The 20994-nt window shown below is 43.7% G+C and overlaps 1 long non-coding RNA gene across 1 annotated transcript in view; it reads right to left on the reverse strand.

Annotated features, from left to right (window-relative positions):
- Window positions 1–19662, reverse strand: part of LOC122432591 — an 85558-nt gene extending 65896 nt beyond the window's left edge. Inside the window, exon 1 of the long non-coding RNA XR_006266887.1 lies at window positions 19609–19662. This is a non-coding gene — a long non-coding RNA (uncharacterized LOC122432591). The remainder of the gene's footprint in view (window positions 1–19608) is intronic.
- Window positions 19663–20994: the final 1332 nt, after the last annotated feature.

The raw sequence follows: 20994 nt of genomic DNA on the forward strand, positions 1-20994 counted from the left end.
GCTAGTGTCACCTGGGAAGCTCCAAGAAAGCCTTAAGGGCCAAGAAAAAGAAACCCAGTTATAGAGAACCAGAAAAAATTTTAATACCATAAAGGTATTCAGACGTTCAATTAGCCTAACCAAGGCTTGAAAAGATGCCATAAACTTGCCAAAATAATTATGCCTGAACAGCAGAATAATGTTTTTGCTGAGCCAGAGAAGGATGTTAAAATTAACATTAAATAAACTATTTCCTTAAAAAAAGCCATTAACTTCAAAATGAGTATATGCTGCTCTTTAGAGGAAATTCAGAGGAAATACAAAATAAAAAGTAGAAGCTGGGGGAGGGGAAACAGGATGTAGGGTAAGGAGCCCAGTATTTGAGGTCTGATAAGAAAACTGAGGCTTGGAAATTGAATAAAACATATTTAGAAAAGTGAAATTGTAGTATCTGCCGTTATAAAACTGTTGGAAGCATAAAAAATAAGGCATGAGAACCAATACATAATAAGTGCTCAACAAATGATAATATTAAATTGTTTGTTCATATTACTGGATCTTGTGCAGCACATGAAGAATAATTTTGTTCACCAAATGCCCAAATCAAAATACTGTCCATTAAAGGTTTTCCTTGCAGTTCTCTTTTTTTTATTTCACCAGTCATTTGATCATTTTTATAGATCCATTCAGTGATAACTATTTTCAAGCAAAGCACTTATGGCAAGTTGTAAGAAAATCAGGTTTTAATTGCTTTTATTAACCAACTTATTAACCTAAAATCACTTTAATGGTAACAATTCCATTTTTCTCAACAGAAAGATGTAGAATGTACTGCTTCACTTTTCAATATGACAATTAACCTTGATGTTCACCTGCAAAGTGCTCCACACTGTCAACAGAACAAAATTATCTTCATCTAAATCACAGAGATCTAGCAAAGTGGCGAAGGCTGCTGTCCCTATGACATTTACATTCATAAGCAAAGAGGACTGCAAACGCACTTCCATAAACTCTAAACATAATCTTGGTGCTGCAAAGGGCGTCTCAGCTCTGTGGACTGCTCAGGAGACACCGGAAAAGGCAAGGTGGAGCAAGTGTCACTCCGGCCTCACTGAGGGGCAAGGCTCTGCGCAGGAACCTCTCATCGGCAGCTGACCTTTATTCGTGGGAGACGACCTCCAATGAACTAAAAACAATGTTAAAGGCCATCAGACTTGGGGAGCAGAGTGACGGAAGGGGAAACAGGGGCGGCTCCTAGGGTACCAGTAATGTCCTGCTGCCAACAACATACACTTTCCTGAACACGTAAACCATCAGGGCCTTCAGGACGCGAACACGCTGATGGGAGAGCAGGGATCACAGTCACACCACAGACGCCAGTGTCGGACAGAGTGAAGGAGGCTGGGCGAGCTGAGGCCGTGGTCAGAGCAGCTCCGTGCGGCAGCTGAGAAAGAACGAAGATCAGGGGGCCAGTCAGGCAGCTTTTGAAAGAAGAGCCATCCAGGCCAAGGACAGAGGCTCGCAGAGACCCCGGGGGCGCACGCCTGGCCCGTCTGAAGGACAGGAAAGAGCCCCTGCAAAAGGACCACAGGAGGCGAGAGTCGGTGAGGTCAGGGAGAGGAGCGGGCCCTGACCACCCACCATTTCACAGGCCCCTGTGATGGGAGTCCCAGCAGGAGAGCGTCTGACTTCCACCTTAAAAGGATTGCTCTCTCGTACCAAGAACAGACTGCGTGGGAGGAGAGAAGTGGGGAGAGCTGGTGGGAAATCATGGCAATTGATTCAAGCAAGAGACGGAGATGGCTCGGACGACGAGGAAGGGAGCAGTGGTTAGACTCTAGGTATGTTCATTCTGAAGGCAGGGCTAAAAGAATGTGTGGACAGGACGAATGTAGACAGAGAGAGAAGAGAAATCTAGGATGACTCTAGGGTTTTCTGCTAACTGGAATGGTGAGCTGCTGTTAACTGAGACGAAGACTGTGGGTGAACTGGACTTGGACTGGAAAAGAGGGGTTCAGTTTTGGACCTGTTCCTCTTTTGAGGTATCTAAGAAATATTCAAATGGAACGCTGAACAGGCAGCTAGACACAGAGGTTAAAATTGAAGTGATAGAGCTTATTTTAGAGGCAGCCAAACAAAAATTAAACAAGATTAAATCTTAACTGTTAACATCAACTTGACTAATCAATATAATAAATTTTCACTATTACTGATCTTCATTTAATATATCCAAGTAATGCTCCATCAATAAAGGTTACATGAAAAGTGAATGTGGGCAAACGGAGAAAATACTAAGGCTATCCAGTCAGCTTTAATAATCACAGCTCAACAATACAGAAGGCTTAATTTGGCCCTGGAGCAGATGTATAATGCTTAGAGGTGGAAATGCCCAAAGACCCTGTCGGGCTTTGTCCGTATCTTTCACTGCAGACACAGTGAGCCTTGCAGATTTCTAACGGCGTCGTAAACAGTGCTATTGTGCAGCAAAGAAACAAAACTATTTAATGACAGGTTTCCTCCCTCAACAAAGTAACTGGATCGTGCCTGTTTATTAAGGATAACATGGCACAATCAGAACTGAGTACTGATGTCAAATAAGAATATTGCTATGCAGCTACACACACTGCCATATTCAAGCATTACCCAAGTTAGCCATTTACCTAACAAGATTTTTTTTGGTTATAAAGGCTAATGCATTTGCACAACTTTAAAACAAGACAAACAGTCAAACCCTGTAAGAATCACTAAGTTAACTGACATGGGGAGGGGTAAGACTGTCAATGAAGTAAATGAAAAATGGGAATTATCCATTAATAAGGGCTTCCCTGGTGGCTCAGCCAGTAAAGAATCTGCTTGCAATGCAGGGGACCCCGGTTCAATTCCTGGGTCAGGAAGATTCCCTGGAGACAGGATAGGCTGGAGTGGGCACTCCATATTCTTGGGCTTCCCTGCTGGCTCAGCTGGTAAAGAATCTACCTGCAGTGCAGAAGATCCGGGTCTGACCCCTGAGTTGGGAAGATCCCCTGGAGAAAGGAACAGCTACCCACTCCAGTCTTCTGGCCTGGAGAATTCCATGGACAGAGGAGCCTGGTGGGTTACAGTCTATGGGGTAGCAGAGTTGGACACAACTGAGCGACTTTCACCAATTAATAAAATATGGATGTTTAGCCAATTATCCTAACCTTAAATATTAAGCAATAAAGTATAAAGGGAAATTACTGAGATGTCTACTCTCCCAGTCAATATTTGAAAAATTTAACTGGTTGCTCTACCATTAATTTATACACACACACACACACACACACACACACACATATAAACCAAGGATAAGGCTGGCATCATGGGGCAAGAACCCTATATACCTCAAGAAATGGTAACTGGGAAGAAGCAGGAATTATACTTTAGAAGAGGAATAAGACGAGGGTGGGATTTTTCGAGAGAACAGCATCGAAACATGTATATTATCTAGGATGAAACAGATTACCAGCCCAGGTTGGATGCATGGGACAAGTGCTCGGACCTGGTGCACTGGGAAGACCCAGAGGGAGCGGGTAGAGAGGGAGGTGGGAGCGGGGATCGGGATGGGGAATACATGTAAAACCATGGCTGATTCATGTCAATGTATGACAAAAACCACTACAATATTGTAAAGTAATTAGCCTCCAACTAATAAAAATAAATAAAAAAAAAAAGAGGAATAAAAGCTGAAATCATACTAATCAAAGGGTGACTGTAGTCATAATCTATTTTCCAACTCCTTTCCAAAGGGTTCATTTAGCACTTCTACACATTAAGAGGATATTACTTCTTTCTTCAAAATCCAATTATCACCAACCAGGGAGGAAGTGTCAGCACACCTTTCAGAACCGCCTCTGCTTTACCGCCCAGTAACTCAGCCCAGTGCCAAGCTCACAGACACTTCAGAGAATCTGGACTTCCTCTGGTCTCGTCCTTTTTCCTCCTGGTTCACCTTCCTCCTCTCACGGGCTCTCTTAAATTTCCTTCCAACTCCACTCAATCAATTTGACTAGCATTTTTTTATTCTAAATCTGAATGTTTTCAGTGAAAGAAGCCAGACACAAAAGGCCACACCTTGTAGGCTCCCATGTGGGTGAAATGTCCGAGGCAGAGAAGCCACAGACAAAGTCAGTCAGTGGTTGCCAGGCCTGGCGGCAGGAGGATTGGGAATGTCGGTTCTCGGGACTCGGGTTTCTTGTGGGTGATGGAAACACTCTGGGAGTAGTCTAAGGGCTGAGGCTGCCCAACTCCATGAATACACTAAACTACTGGATTACACTCTCCAAAAGGGTGCATATGTCAATTTAGTAAAAGATAGTATCCAGAGATCCTCTGAAGGCATGAGGTAGAAGCCAGACACACCTCACTAACTCCAGCTCTTCACCAATCCCTGCACGGCAGAGGAAGGCCCTAAACGAGTAAGAAAATATTAAACTCGTTATATCCTGTTTTGGAGAGGAGGAAAATGCAAAATCCACTTTAGAAGATTGATAATGTGAAAGGTTATTCCAGTTGCTCAACGAATTCAGTCAGGCAGTTCACTCCATGTTCAATGAAACACAGCTGGACAATTTCCCAACGTGCTCTTCCCAACTACTTCACCAATCCCAGGTGCTGGCTTTTTAAAATTTATTTATTTGTAATTGACAGATAATTGCTTTACAGTATTATGTTGGTTTCTACCAAATATCAACATGAATCAGCCATTACCCATGTCCCCTCCCACCTGGGTACTGGCTTTTAAAAACAGTCTCTCCCCTGATGCTTTCTGGGGACAATCAGACCCACCCCTAAGGTTCACCCTGACTATCCCAACAGTCATTGGTATTTCTTTTAACTGTCACCATACATATGGTCTGCCTCTGACAATTTAACATTATACAACTCTTCATATTTGCACAATGCTTCAGTGTTCTAAGAGCGCTCATACACATCATCATATTTGATCTTTTTTTTTTATCATCCTGTGCGTAAGTAGACCAAGTAAAGATAAGAACTTGTTCAACTTCTCAGTGGCATATCTTGGGCTAAAATTCAGAGGTTCTGAATCCAGTGAGAAAGAGATGCTCAAAAGGCTTCTGGTGAATAACAAACAAGACTGCTAGATGAATTATCTTACTATTTTATTAACATCACACTTCCTTTGTATACCATTTGATATTTTTCTCTATTTCAAGTGAGTCAGTCTTATTTCAACAATTAAGATTCTAATCTCTGAAAGTTAAGAATTCCACATCCCCAGTGCACTGAGCCCTTGGAGATGAGGTGATTAAAATGCCAAGCTGCCCATGTACACTGAATTTAGTCATACAGACACGGCTGCTGAGCTTATCATGAGAAAAAACAAACTGGAAAACACTGAAAAATTTTTATCTTAAAAAAAGATTTCCCCTCTCCTCACAGGAACCTGTATGAGTGCTTAAAACCAAGCTTAGGTTCATATTATAAAAATTGTGTGTATATATACATATTTAACAAATGCATTACAATTCTGTTTATTAACTGCACTGTACAGAAGAGATACTGACCACCAAGCATTCAGGGTCACACATAAGACATCCATGTGTATGCCTAGTATTTTAGACAAAAACAAAACATTCAGTTCTCTGCCTTAATAATTTACTACTGCAAAAAATATTGAGTGTCTCTTACACGCAGTATATCATATTGAGAAGATAGTGAATTACATGTCATATGTCTTCACCATCCTCAAAACAAATGAGGACAGTAAATGCATAAAACCCTTATAAATAATGATAACTGCACAACAGCTAACAACTCAGCCCTATGAGCCGGGTCCTACTCTTGAGTCCTTTACACACACAACTCACACAATCCTCCCAGACTCATGGCGTTTTACAGGTAAGGGAACGGAGGGAAGCCACGTAACTGGACCGAGAGGATGACTATAAACCCAGGCAGTCCCAGCCGCAGAAAGGGCTGCGCAGCACTGCCTCTCTGACCCACGCAGCGCGTGCTGCGGGCGTGCGGAGGGCGGAGAGGCAGGGAACGAAGGGACATCTGAGCGAGGCCCCGAGGTCCAGGGAGAAGACGTGGAAAAAGGCCACGCCCGGGCGCCGGGGCGGGAACGGCTGTCCTGCTCACCCGGGCGCAGGCAGCGGCGGCCACCGGCCAGGCCAGCGCACACCCACAGGGAGGGTCGTGAGGCCGGCTCCGCCACCCGCGCTCCAGGAGCCGCCCGTGCCGATCCCCTCGGACAGCAGCCCTGACGGCTCTTTCTCGGCGACGGAAGCGAGGGCCAGGGCGTGCTGACCACGCTCCCTCTGCGCTCCCAGAGCATGGGAGCCAGCCACATGCAAACTCACAGGCCGCCAGCAATGGCTTCCTAATTAAATGGTCCCTGAGCCTGACCGGCCAGCGTTCAGATGGGCAGGACCTTGCACCCCCAAAGGGAAAAGGCATGCCTTCTTGAGCCCAATTATGGAGTCTGCGTGAAAAGGTGATGCGAATCATCTTGGAAAATTATAAAAGAATTCCTCTGGAAATCTCAATGCAACTTGATAGTCTTTATTCCCTTATTACTTTCCTGGTGGGAAAAGTAATTACAATCTTCATTGTTGCTATTTAGTCACTAAGTCCTGTCAGACTCTTCTGTGATCCCATGGACTGCAGCCCACCAGGCTCCTCTGTCCATGGAATTTTCCAGGCAAAAATACTGGAGTGGGTTACCATTTTCTTCTGCAGGGGATCCTGTCGACCCAGCGGTCGAACCCGCGTCTCCTGTGTCTCCCGCACTGGCAGGAGGGTTCTTTACCTCTGAGCCATCAGGGAAGCCCAGTGTTACTCCACTTTTCATTCACTTAAAATTTTCATTCATCATCAATTTAATTTTTTCCTTATGGCTGAGTCACCTGTAGGATCCTAGTTCCAGGACCCAGGACCAAAGCCGTGCCCCTGGCAATGGACGTGGCATCCTGACCACTGGGAAGCCCCCAGGACCACCAGGAACTGAGCCCCCCCTGCCCCAGCCTCACACACCTCCCCCTGCACCCGGCTCCCTGCGGGCCAGCTCCCGACTCCACACCCGTGGTTCCAGACGGCCTGGCCTTGGGTCCCCTTCTTTCCCCACACCCTTGCCATACACAGAGGCCTCCACTTCCGTGGATTTAAATATCTTTACGATGACAACTTTGAACTGGTATTTCCAGCTCTCCGCGGACTCCACCTCATGTCTGGCCGCCTGTCTCCACCTGGAAGTGCTAAGCCGCTCCCAGTTAGCAAGGCCAGAAGAAGCCTCCGAGCCCACTCCCTCCACCGTCCTCCCAGGAACAGGCGCCTCCCTCTCCCCAACAGACTCAATCCCAAACCGATGCCTCCCACATCCCCGCCTCTGCCATCACCCCCCAAGTCCGCCACTTCTCCTGCAAGAAGCGGCCCAGTCCAGCCCGTCCAGAACGCCGTCCTGCCTCCCCGGCGACGAGCAGCCGGCCTCCAGCCCAGAGCCTCATGAGAACCAACCCGGCTCAACTCGCCAGCCTCACTTTGCACTCGCACCTTGGGCCCCCCCATCCCAGGCAGGCTCCTCAGCGCCCGGGGACCCCCGCCCGCTCCCCCAAAGGCAGAGCGGCACCTCTGCGACACCACCGCGGCCAGGGGCCTGCTCACCTCGGGAACTCACACCGCGTCCCCTCCCATCCTGGGTTTAGACGTCACCTCCTCAGAAAGGCCTTCCGAGCCCAGAGGACAGGCAGGCCCCACACTGAATCCCGCCCCGCGCGCTGCTCATCTGCCCACTGCCCCCTCCCCGAGCAGGCCTGGATTTCTGCAGCGACGTCCCTGGCTGCCTTCGCAGCAACGCGCGAGCGCCGCACGGGCTGCACACCCCTGCGTCTTGTTGGGACGAACTGCAGCCCCAGCACGGTGCTGACCACACAACGGGCTCTTAGAAAACATCTGTTTGGCGTTAAACGACTATTCCTGGAGGAGGCATGGCAACCCTCTCCAGGATGCTTGCCTGGAGAATCCCGTGGACAGAGGAGCCTGGCGGGCTGCAGTCTACCGGGCGGCAAAGAGTTGGAGACAACTGAGCAACTTGGCACTCAAACGACTGTTAATTTCAAAATACACCCTACTCAGCTTATTCTATTACTCACTTAACCTAATAACAGCTATTTTTGGAATACAACAGCACCTTACACACTCTTATTCAAGAACATAATTTTATTTTGCTGTTTCTAGGCACCGATACCATTCTGGGCCTATTCAAAGGCTTGCCTGTTAATCTCTGGCCGGGTGCTTTATCAAACATGAAGGTTATTCTTATCCCTGTGACAAACTCTTACTCTTTAACAACACGGCAATGTGCATGTCAATAAGCACTTATCTGAAGCTGCAGGGATCAGGGTGTGAGGAGACCCCCTCTTTCCCAAGCCTCCAGCAGACCACAGGGCAGCAATATGCCAGTCCTTAACTACGCCCACCTATGAAGTGAATGTTGCAAGCACACAAACATCCATGTGAGCCTGCCTGCTCTCCTACCTAGGCAAGCATGCTGACTCAGATTCAATCTCTGCTTTGTAGACTAGTCAAAACTCCCCAGCTGGACCTCCCAGCTCATGGGGTCTGACCACGGAGGAACGGAAGGTCACTGGGTGCATTTACATCTATGTGTCCAACTGAACATCCATCTCTGACTACCTTCCACACAGAAGAGTAAAAATCTGCTCAACCTAAGTTTACCATCTCCAAAATCCACTGTCAGGAGTCCCCAGTTGACTGATTACAAAGCTACACGAAATTTGGTCATGTCTCCAGGCAAACCCCTACTTCCTAAAACTATGGCAGACAGGGGAGTGACAGAAGAGTCTGAGAATGGAGAGTGATGACGTCAGAAACCACACACAGCTTTACTTCTCTGTCAGTGACCAGTCCACCCACACACACCTCTGGCAAGCTCAAAACCGGGAAGAACTGTTCAACGATTTCTCCTTGCTTTAAAGTTAGACACATCTGGCTTGTATGTAATTTGAAAAAGGAGAAAGAATCAATTAGACAGCTACCACTTGTTTAGACAGTCACCACACCCATATTTGCATATTTGGGGAGGCTACCCTGAATTTATTACTTAAAACATTTTATACATTATTGCAAATACTATCTATAATCCATACTCCACGGTTCTTAAATGCTGTATTTTCACCTTAGATGACACAGGAAATTATTAATTTCCCATTTAATTCATGTAATTAATGGAATAGGTCTGCTACACAAATATTCTTCATGTATCATCCTTTTCTTATAAATTTGAAAGTTATAAATAGACAAATAAAAGCCTCATTTACTAATTCATATATAGAACTTACAACAAATAAACTATCTGTTTTAAATAAAACAGCTAGGCCAATAAACTATACAAATTATGAACCACAGGCTCCAAGAAGGCAAAGGAGAGAGAGAGAAACTGACTCGCAACCCACAGAGGAGAAGACGAAGCCGAGTCCAGCGGCCGGGAAACACGTCCACCAGCACGACCGTGCAGCTGAGACCTGAACACTCCTCTGAAAGAAGCAAACAGAGTCATTTTTAATTCCTCCAGAGAAGGGGCACACACTACCTACCTCCCGAGTTGTCCATTATTTCTCTGGACAGCTCTGGACGAAGATGAAGACTTTGTATCAAGAAGGCAATGGTTTCCTTCTAATTTAATACGGCAGTGCTAGTTCTACACCCTGACATCCCATGGAGTAAGGTGACTCTCTCTTCCGTTTTCTGGCTCTGAAAACAGTTAAACACAGCCACGGTGCCCCCTCACTCCCCCAGACAAGGTAACTCCAGTTCCTTTCCAATGTCCTTTCTGGTCGCAGAGAAGACTTCCAACCTTCCTTGTTTATATTAACGGTATCTACATTTTCTAAGTGTATAAAACACACCCATTCTGTCGATGAAATCAGCGACACATCGACTCTCAGCACTGAATGCTGGCCTGGGCTTTGTCATGAAACTGCGTGTCCCTGTCCCAGCGCGGGCTTCTCTCTGGTTGGAGGGAGGCCAGACCACACGCTTTCCTGTCTCAAAATCCTGAGTCCATAAAAACAATGCTTTCAATGTCACTTTCACTTTGTTAAAAAGAAATAAAACACTTTTAACCATACTATATAATATTAACATTTATATGGGTCTTTTACATAATTAAGGGCATTTTGTGTGATGCTCTAAAAAATACGTTAGCAGTCGCTGGCTCTTAGAAAATAATGGTGGTTGGTAGGAAGAGTGGGGGAAGACAAATGCATACTGTAAGTACCCTTTAAAAACTCAAAATGACCTGCTAGCTTAGTCTCACCTGACATTAAAGCATAAATTTAAGCTTGAGAAATGTTCATTTTTCTAAGTCTGTACTATGGGACACAGTAGCTCCTAGTCACATATGGTCACCTTAATTTTAAATTAAATTTTAGTCAAATTATAAATTAATTTACTCAGATTAGCTATCTTTCGAGTGCTAAGCAGCTACTGCGCTGGATGCCAGATGCAGACCACTTCCGTCCTACCAGGAAGTCCTGCGGGTAAGCGCCATTCTAGACCGCTCTCCTGTGTCCACTCCGCAAAAGGCAGGCAGCGCAGCAGAAGCTCCAAAGCCTGAAATCCCAGTTCTGCGCCGTCGGCTCTGCAGCCTTGAACAAGCGGGCTCACCTGTCTGAGCCTGTCTTCCCACCTATAACACCATCCACAACCAGCGCCTCCCTCCTGGAGGGTCACGAAGATTAAATGGGACAACACTGCTGAATGACAGACCTCGGCACACCGCCGCAAACACTGGCAGCATCCAGAGATGCCAGCTTCCCAGGACAGCAAGTGCATCCGTGCCCGAGCGGTCCACCAAACGTCAGATGAGTGCCAAGATCTGAAGTACAGAGATTAAAGAAAGAACTCTCACCCAACTGGGCAGGTCAGATTAAGGAGTTATACCATCGGGAGACCTGAGAGCAGCGGGCTGAGGGAGGCAGGGGGCTGGACCCCTCGAGGATGGAAGCAAGCCAGGGACTTGGCCCGGGCACCAGGGCCCACTTCTCCCCCGGAAGGTTCGGAATCACTACCAGGCCTCCTCTTCACGTGCAGAGAGGGAGAAGGGAGTCGGTGCACATGTGGGCTCGGTTGCTTCAGTCGTGTCTGACTCTTTGTGACCTCACGGACTGTAGGCTGGCAAGCTCGCTGTCCGTGGTATTCTCCAGGTGAAAATACTGGAATGAGTTTGCCATTTCCTCCTCCGGGGCTCTTCCTGACCCAGGGATCAAACCCATGTTTCCTGCGTCTCCTGCATTACAGGCAGATGCTCTAACGGCTGAGCCACCAGAATAATATGCTGCTTCTACCCAAATAAGGGCTTCCCTGACGGCTCAGTTGGTAAAGAATCTGCCAGGAATGCAGGAAGACCCCAGTTTGATCCCTGGGTTGGGAAGGTCCCCTGGAGAAGGGAAAGGCTACCCACTCCAGTATTCTGGCCTGGAGAACTCCATGGACTGTATGGTCCATGGGGTCGCAAAGAGGTGGATACAACTGAGCGACTTTCACTTCACTTCACTTCACCCAAGTATGGAATTCGTTATACCTTTAAAGGATCCTATTAAGTCCCTAACTTAAATACACAGACATTCTAAGTAAACAGTTCTAAATGAACATTTACAAAAAGCATAGTCAGAAAGCTAACGGTGGTAACATTAAATTTAAAAAATCAAAACTTACACTGCTCTTAAAATAAAAAATGCTAATAAATATTGCTTGACTTGCTATTTGCAATAATGCTTAGTTGATAAAAGATATTGAAGCCAATGAACAGTAATAATCACTGTAAAGAAAATGCTTTGGGCACACTAAAGAATAGCTTTCAGGACATCTTAAAGACAGAACAGCTATGTGAACTAAAATATTACCTGCTAGACAGTAACATGACACTTTCTATCAAAAGTACTTAAGTAATAAATCTGAATAACTAGTTATAAAACCAGGCAAACTAAAATAAGTGATAAAATGTTCTATTGCTGTTATAAAGTATAATCCCTTTGTGATCAATTAATGCATGTTTTTTTCAGACATTCTTATACTGTTCTTAAAGCAGCAAAGATTAGAAAAAAATAAAAAGAAAATCAGAAGTCACAAATAATGGGCACAAAACTCTATCACTCAACATTTTCTCTTATTATGAAATAAATACTTTAAAAATCTATGGTTAAAGGCAGATGCTAAGAAACAACATCTTGGAGTAAGGAAGGAAGGAATCTCTCCGGGGTTTTACTGAGACAGTGACGTCTTCCCAAGCTCAGTTTTAAAGTAAAGGTGCTGGCAGCAAACGACTGCGCCTGGACCACGATGTCTGCAGCAAGGGCCCCTCGCGGCGGTGTTGGCTGTGTCCGGTGAAAAGTCAGCTTTGAGGTGAAGCAAAAAGAGAAGCACACGTGCACCGTCCGTGGTAATGAAAGCGCACACCACGAATGTCAAAGAAGGTACAGAAGCAAGAATACAAACAGGCGTGAGGCTCCCGACACAGCTCTGCCAGGGGAAGGTCCGGGCCGACCATGCTCCCCAGGGCTGCAGCGCCGTCCACGCCTCCTCGGCCCCCGGCCCAGGCCCCCGCACACGCTCCAGGGTTGCACTTCCAGCAACCCAGATGTCAGCAAAGACTTCTTTCCTCGGAGAGTCTATGCAAAACCACGCAACACTGCAGCCATGGAGTCCAGAACTCAAACGAGTGAATGAAAAATATGCTTCTATTATCTCTACTGAAGAAAGGAGACATGGATATGAAAAACTGAGCATCACAGGGCCTCAACATATACTTAAATTTTGTCTATGTTAATGACTCCTCATAAGAGGCACTCCAGCATTCTGCTTCCCTGGACTTCCCTGGTGGCTCAGATGGTAAAGAATCCGCCTGCTATGTGGGAGACCTGGGTTCGATCCCTGGGTTGGGAAGATCCCCTGGAAGAGGGCATGGTAACCCACTCCAGTATTCCTGCCTGGAGAATCCCACGGACAGAGGAGCTTGGCGGCCTACAGCCCACGGGGTCACAAAGAGTTGGACACGACTGACTCCTCAGAAGAGGCACTCCAGCATTCTGCTAACAAAAAGGTGTTCACATCACCTTTCAGTTATCCAGTGTTTATTTACTAATAATCTGCCTTGCTCCAAAGACTGAGGTGGCTTTGAAAAAAACTTACACAGTATAAAAGCACAAAATGTTGAGAAGACACAAGGTGGAGAAAAAGAGTAAGAAAATAAAACAGAACCAGAGGTCAGGTTTCTACAAAATGCAGCTAATTATCAGGATGGGGAACACATGTAAATCCATGGCTGATTCATGTCAATGTATGGCAAAAACCACAACAATATTGTAATTAGCCTCCAACTAATAAAAATAAATGAAAAAAAATGCAGCTAATTACTAACGCTGAAGAATACACAAGTCCATCGGCTTTAGGGTCACAGGGTAAAGAGGGAAGCAGATCCCTTTTAAGACCCGCAGTCTACAGATACCGGCAGTCTCTGCCAACAGCACCATCATTTCCCTGGTCTTGGTCCTAAAGCATTTTATGTTTTCTCTCTCAGTTGGTTTTAACCGTATCTACAGGATTAGGAACTACATCTGATTACCTTCTTGCAACCTACACTTTTCCTACCACAGATCTAACACAGGAAGCCTTCAGTGAATACTGAGGTGTAGGGGAACATGACGGAGAATCAGGCTGAGGAACAGGGAAAATCAATTTGGCATTAAAAGTGCAGACACAGAACTGCAAACTGCCAAATGTAAAAAATATCCTTTACCTGGCTCAGTGCCAGTAACAACATAACACGAACATATACACCCATACAAACACACACACGACAGAAAAGTGTCACAGAAATCACACTACTCAAATAATTACTTTTCAGAGTGTTCCAACTAACTATTGTTTCATGGAATTCAGAAATTTAAATCAAGCATAGTACCTACAATATATTGGATTGCCTTGCATGTTGATTTTTTCTTTTTTTTTCTCCTTAACTAAACCACATGTACCTAGCCACAAATGTAATGTTTAACGTATTTCTCTATCTACTCACACATTTGGAAAAATAAAGGATGAATGATCAGAAAACCTGGGTTTAAATGCAAATCAACCATTTCTAGTCATGCAATCCTGAGCAAGTTACTTAATTCCAGGAGCCTCACAGAAAAAGACTAAACTGCATCATACATAAAAATCCCTTAAAAGCTACAAAATGCTGCAGAAATATTATAATGACCAATAAAAGGAAAATAATTAACGACAACAGATTTTTACATTGTTGGCTCTCTGTAGAAATCACACCTATACAGACACAATCCCTAGTTTCTATCTCAATGCCTTCCTGTTCTATGATACAGTTTGGAAAGCATTAACTCACACACTTTTTCCCCACACACTGTCTCAGTTACTAGGGTCTGGCAAACAGACCCTCCTCTGGTCAGTGGCTCTCAACAACAGGAGGAGGAAACAGTGGTAAGGCGTACGCCCAGTCCCAGTCTCATCCATTCCAATGATGCCTTAACTAATGAGTTAGAACAGTGAAAAGTGAATCAGTTACAGGACTTACACACCAAAGTTTCTGACTCAAAACTTACCACAGAGCTCCAGGGAGCTCAGTGGTAAAGCATCTCCTGCCAATGCAGGAGACACGAGTTCCATCTCTGGGTTGGGAAGACCCCCTGGGCATGGAAATGGCAGCCCACTCCAGTATCCCTGCCTGGGAAATCCCATGGACAGAGGAGCCTGGCCGGCTATAGTCTATGGGGTTGCAATGAGTCACACACGACTTAGTGACTCAACAACAAAAATCAAGACTGTGGTACTGGCCTAACAACAGACATAGATCAATGGAATAATACTGAGAGTTCGGAAATAAACCTTCACTTTTATGATCTATTGATTTTTCAACAGGATATGAAGATAATTCACTGGGGAAAAGGGTCTTTGTAGCAGTGGTGCTGAGATAACTGGGTATCTACAAGAAAAGCATGAAGTTGGACCTGTAGCTCACACCATATACTAAATGGATCAGACAACAAAATATAAAAGCTAAAACTAAAAAAGTCTTATTAGAAAAATGTAGGCAAAAATCTTCTTAATCTTGGAATAGGCAATGGTTTTGCAGAAATAACAGCAAGTGTGTAAAGTAACAAAAAAAAATAGATAAACTGGACTTCATCAAAATTTAAAACTTTTATGCTTTAAAAGGAACTATCAAGAAAGTGAAAACACTATCCACAGAATGAAAGAAAATATTTGCAAACCATATATCTGATATGGGACTTGTAGTCAAAATAAATAAATAGTACTTACAACTCAACAACAAAAAAGACAAAACAACTTAAAAATTGTCAAAGAATTTGAATAGACATTTCTCTAAACAAGATAGAAAAATGTCCAATAAGCATATGAAAAGATAGTCATCAAGATTGTTATACAACAGGGTAAGAAATATCCAGACCACAGTGACACAGTACTTCACACCAACAAGGAGGGCCATCATTAAAAAACAGACAATAACAGTTGCTAAGGCAGTGGAGAAACTGGAACTCTGATACACTGATGTCAGGAAGGTAAAATGGTGCAGCCACTCTGGAATACAGTCCGGCAGTTCCCCAAAAGGTTAAACAGAGTTAGTGTTTGACCCAGCAATTCTACTCCTAGGTCTATCTATACCCAAGAGAAATGAAAACAAATGTCCACACAAAACCTTGTACACAAATGTTCATGGCAGCATTATTCACAATAACCACAAAGTGGAAACAACCCAAACTTCCATCAACTGATGAACAGATAAATAGGATGTACTATAGCCACACAATGGAATATTATTCAGAGACAAAAATAAAGTACTGATGAATGCTACAACATGGATGAATCTTGCAAACATTATGCTTCATGAAAGAAGCCAGTCACAAAAGACTACATATTGTATGATTCCATTTGTACAAAATGTCCTGAAGGCAAATCTATAGAGACAAAAGTAGACCGATGGTTGCCCAGGGCTGGATGGTGCTGAAATTGGGAGGAAATGGGAAAGGATTGCTAAAAGGTATGGTGTATCTTTTGGGGTGATCTGAATGCAAAATTGATTGTGACAGATATAAAGCAGTGAATACACTAAAAGTCACTGAAATTTACACTTCAAATTACATCTCAATAAAGCTGTTACAATTAAAAAATAAAGCAGAGTCTATGTTCAACGAGTAGATAATTGAAACATAGCAATAAAAGTAAAAACTGCTAATATAACTGAACTACATCCTCTTAAGTATTTTCTCCTTTCATTTGCTCAAATAGTAAATCAAAAATCAAAATCCAAGCGAATCATTTTACCACAGTCTCTACTTTTAAAAAGTAGCAAGGATCTCTGTCATTTCCATGCTTATAAAGCTAATATAAATTTGGGCAGCATCAGACCATAACAGAATTTGAATCTAGCTTCTGTGCAATACAGAGACACAGGTTATCCTCAGGATGACAGAAACTTGTATCTTAATTCAGAAATTTTTCCAGCTAGCTGCCAGTTTCCCACTGACATCGAGAAAATAGAAATGAGCACACCAGCACATTTACAGATTTTGAGTCTGCATTTGTGACGGCTCTGCGGAGTCCCCAAAGCCGCAGCATAGTCGTCTAGAAGCTAAGCTGGCGTGCCGGTCACTGAGGCAGTGAGCAGCTGCGGCCACTAGCGGCACCTCCAGCTCAGAGCGGGACCGACACGCGGGCCCCTGCAGAGGCCTCGGAGAGAGCCCTTCAAACGCCACGGGCCAGTTACGTTCTCACCGCACACCGGGACTCAGCAAAGCACCTCTACTATCCACAGAGAATACTCGACGTATATAACTGAATTCCACCCAGATCATGTGCACTTTCCTATGCCTATGATCCCACAGACCCTACCATTCTGTGAATAGAAACTTTCTTCTTAGATAAATCATAAAGTTTTGGTTTTAAATATTAATTCTAATGTTATAAAAGAATTAACTTAATCCAGCCTAAAAAGAAAAAAAGATTACTGCACTTTTACCTCAAAGACAACAATGACCCAAAAAAGTGAAAAGATACCCAGAAACTGTATAGGCAGATATTACCTATACAAAGAAATAATTTAACTGATCATCAAAATATTTTGCGCATACTCTTAAAAGATTTAAGTCTGTTGAAAACCTGGAGGGGGCAGGGGAGATCTTCAACAATACTACAGTAGAAGACAAACACATGCTGGTTCCTGTAATATGAACCCAAGAGTTGCTTAGCGGGCATCGCAAAAGAGATGCACTCAAGTTCCGAGGTCCCATCTCTAACCCGACACACCCACAGAAAATCCAAGGACTACGGTAAACCCCTTAGCAAGCGCATGGCTGTCGACGGGAGGGGCAGGGCTCATGGTGAGCATCGACGTGAGGGGCAGGGCCCACATGGCCGTCGACGTGAGGGGCAGAGCCCGCAGGGGGTGTCGACGTGAGGGGCAGGGCCCGCAGGGGGCGGCAGGAACCCCCACTTCCACCAGCGCAGCACAGAGGACCCTCTGCAACAGGGGAGCATGAAGGTGGGCACGACCTTCGTCCCTGCCTGATCAGTCCATCAGCTATCTAGGGATCAAAGAAGCTGCACCCGTAGGCCTTGTTCTGAAGCAATGTGAGCTATCCAATCTTCACATGGTTAAAAGGATTACACTGGAAGTTTCATATGCCAGCAAATCCACCGAAGAGGCTATCTTTCTGCAATGTTATATGTCAGTATCTCAATAAAACTGGGGGGAAAAAATACAACTGAGTAGGTTTCTTTCTTGAAACTGAGGAGCTAATTATATGTGACATCTACATTTTTTAAATGAAAAAACTATTAGAAATATTTTGCTTGCACAACCAGTACACTTTAACTAAGGCTCAATGAAAAAGTAAACCCCAAATTTCCATAGTTAAAACATTTCTTTTTTACATTAAACAGAACTATGATTTAACCATTTTAGTTTAAGGAATAAACATTATGTAATTTTCTTCCTCAGAATTTTCAGTTTCCATGTACATTTATAATATATTGGTTTAATCTAAGTTAATTTATTATCTGTAATAAGTCAAAACTAAATTAGAGCAATGTACCAGGAAATAATATATCTGATAGCAAAACTGCAAACTCTAATCATCACATATTATACAGGGATTACATTCATCAAAAATGAGCCCTAAACAAGCTCATTAAAACAAAGCAATTAGTTTATTTTGCCAATAATCTGTTTTCAAAGTTTAAACAAAGTTTTCAAAGTATATAAACTAAGTTCACATATTGTACCATTTCAGTTGTTTGTAAAGAAAGGTAACAGGAATAATATATGTGGTAAACACAGTTTATTTAAAAAAAAAAAAGATTCAAACATTAAAACAAATACTACCCTACGAAACAAGAGAGTTTAATTCAAACTGAAGTTTTTCCACAAATCAATCCATTTACACGAATTGGCCACCAAAGCTTACACAAAGATGTGACATCTGAAACAGCTCTAAGGCAACACAGCCTAAGTGTGGCAAAAACGCCTGACTACCCAACAGCTTCTCCTAACCGAGAAGTATTTGTTCTAGCTGAGTGAAACATTCTTTGAACATTATTACTACAAGTTTATATATGTGACTCCTGTGTAAAGAACTACAATAAATTCACTACAAACATTAAGTCTTATTAGAATCTTTCCTACACAAAAATGGCTGTCAATTAGCCATTTAGCCACCTACAAGTTTTTCACTTCCATTAATACCCAGAGCTGTTATCTTTGCTTTCATATTAAAATAAGCTCAGCTGAATCAGAAGTCACACCAACAATGTACTCAATACTGAAGCCGTCCTCTCGCCTCTGACGCACAGCGCTGCCATTTAAACTACAAAACTCCACAGTGGCTTGGTTCCAACACTGAACTGACATCAAAACACACACATCTCCAAGGAGTCAAACAGCCATCTTCCGACTACTGTACCAGATCCAAGATACAGCAGAAGCTAACTTCCCTCCTTCTACTCTACGTATATCATTAATCAACTCCAAGCAAGCACTTTAACTTCCCATCAGTAAACTCCGACCAGAAGATTGAGGGTATGTGGTCATAATGGAGAGAGTGTTTCAAACTTAACCTCACCGCCTCCAATCACCACAACCTAGGACTATAAGAAATAATGTAAACCATGAAGAAACACTGTTTAATGTTCCAGCACTTCTAAAAATCAATTTTCAGCAAGATAACAACTAAATAAATTATCAAACAGCAAATATTTTAGCCACAGTATTACTCTATCATGAAAGAAATCATTTAAAACTCCAACACCTCTTCCACTAAAAGATCATTGTATGTGTTACCCTATAATTCCATTATCTTACTGTTATTGCATTACTCTTTTTTTGGCAACTCCATCTACCATTACAAACAGATTCATGAAGATTCCATTTCTGCATGGAGACCACCACAACCACTGTCTTCACAGTCACTTAAGTCCAAAACAGAACCATGTTTTCACTAATTAATCAGGCCCCAACAACAATAGTTGAGACATCAGAGCAATAGTTCGATTACACCTTCTGCAAAAGATACAAATAAAAATCCATTAAGTACTTACCTACAGTTGGGGGGTGGGTCCAATGTAATTTCTGCAAGTTCCTTCTGAATTCTTGAAAATAAAGACAAAGAAAGTTACATTAAAATGTCTTTACTCTTTTAATATTCCATTAAATTTTACACTTTTACACTAATCTTTCCTATTTGTGCACTTTTAATTTGAAATACTATCACTGTATAAATCATCATACACAGTACCAACAAAGTAGCAATTTCTGCCACAGTTTCCATAGTGCATCTACAAAGAGGAGACCGGCAGCTATCTGTGCCTCTATCTCTCACCAACAGCACGACTTAAATCAAAACTTTAAGCCACTGCTGTGCTGCGCTTAGTCACTCAGGTAACTCTGCAACCCCAGAGACTGTAGCCCCCAGGTTCCTCTGTCCATGGGATTCTCCAGGCAAGAATACTGGAGTGGGGGGCCACTCCCTCCTCCAGGGGATCTTTCCAACCAAGGAATGGAACCAGGGTCTCCTGCATTGCAGGCGGATTCTATACCAGCTGAGCCACCAGGGAAACTCAAACCACTGCTAACGCTAAGCACACATATGCCTTCTGCAAAGGGGGAAAAAAGAATTTTTATTTTAAAAACCTGTTTTTACCCTCATGTGTTATTTTCATCTTTTATGTTTTACTTCACCTAACCCCCTATATGGGCTTCCCTGGTGGCTCAGTGGTAAAGAAGCCACCTGCCAATGCAGGAGACGTGGATTTCATTCTGGGCTAGGAAAATCCCGTAAAGGAAACGGAAACCCACTTCAGTATCCTTCCCCGAATGAAATGTCTGATACAGATACAACTATCACTTCTCTAAGTCGTGTGACTCAAGGTGGGGAAGACGTTATGAAATGGGTGTTTGTTGTTCACTGGTCAAGTCCTGTCTGACTCTTTTCGACCCCACAGACAGCAGCATACCAGGCTTCCCTGTCCTCTATCTCCCGGAGCTTGGTCAAACTCATGTCCATCGAGTCAGTGATGCCATCCAACCATCTCATCCTCTGTCGTCCCCTTCTCCTCCCGCCTTCAATCTTTCCCAGCATCAGGGTCTTTTCCAATAAGCGGGCTCTTCGCATCAGGTGGCCAAAGTATTGGAGCTTCAGCATCAGTCCTTCCAATTAATATTCAGGATTGATTTCCTTTATGATTGACTGATTTGACCTCCTTGCAGTCCAAGGGACTCTCCAGAGTATTCACCAGCACCACAGTTCAAAAAGCATCAACTCTTCGGCGCTCATCCTTCTTTACCATCCACCTTTCTTTACCGTCCAATTCTCACATCAATACACAGACCAAGACTAACAAATCTAAAGCCAAAAATAAAAAACCTATTAATTCAGCTGTCCCACTGAGACTTCTTAGATTCTATAGTGTGTTCATGTGCATTTA

This window comes from Cervus canadensis, chromosome 31 (assembly GCF_019320065.1).
Source record: "Cervus canadensis isolate Bull #8, Minnesota chromosome 31, ASM1932006v1, whole genome shotgun sequence".
Classification (NCBI taxonomy): domain Eukaryota; kingdom Metazoa; phylum Chordata; class Mammalia; order Artiodactyla; family Cervidae; genus Cervus; species Cervus canadensis.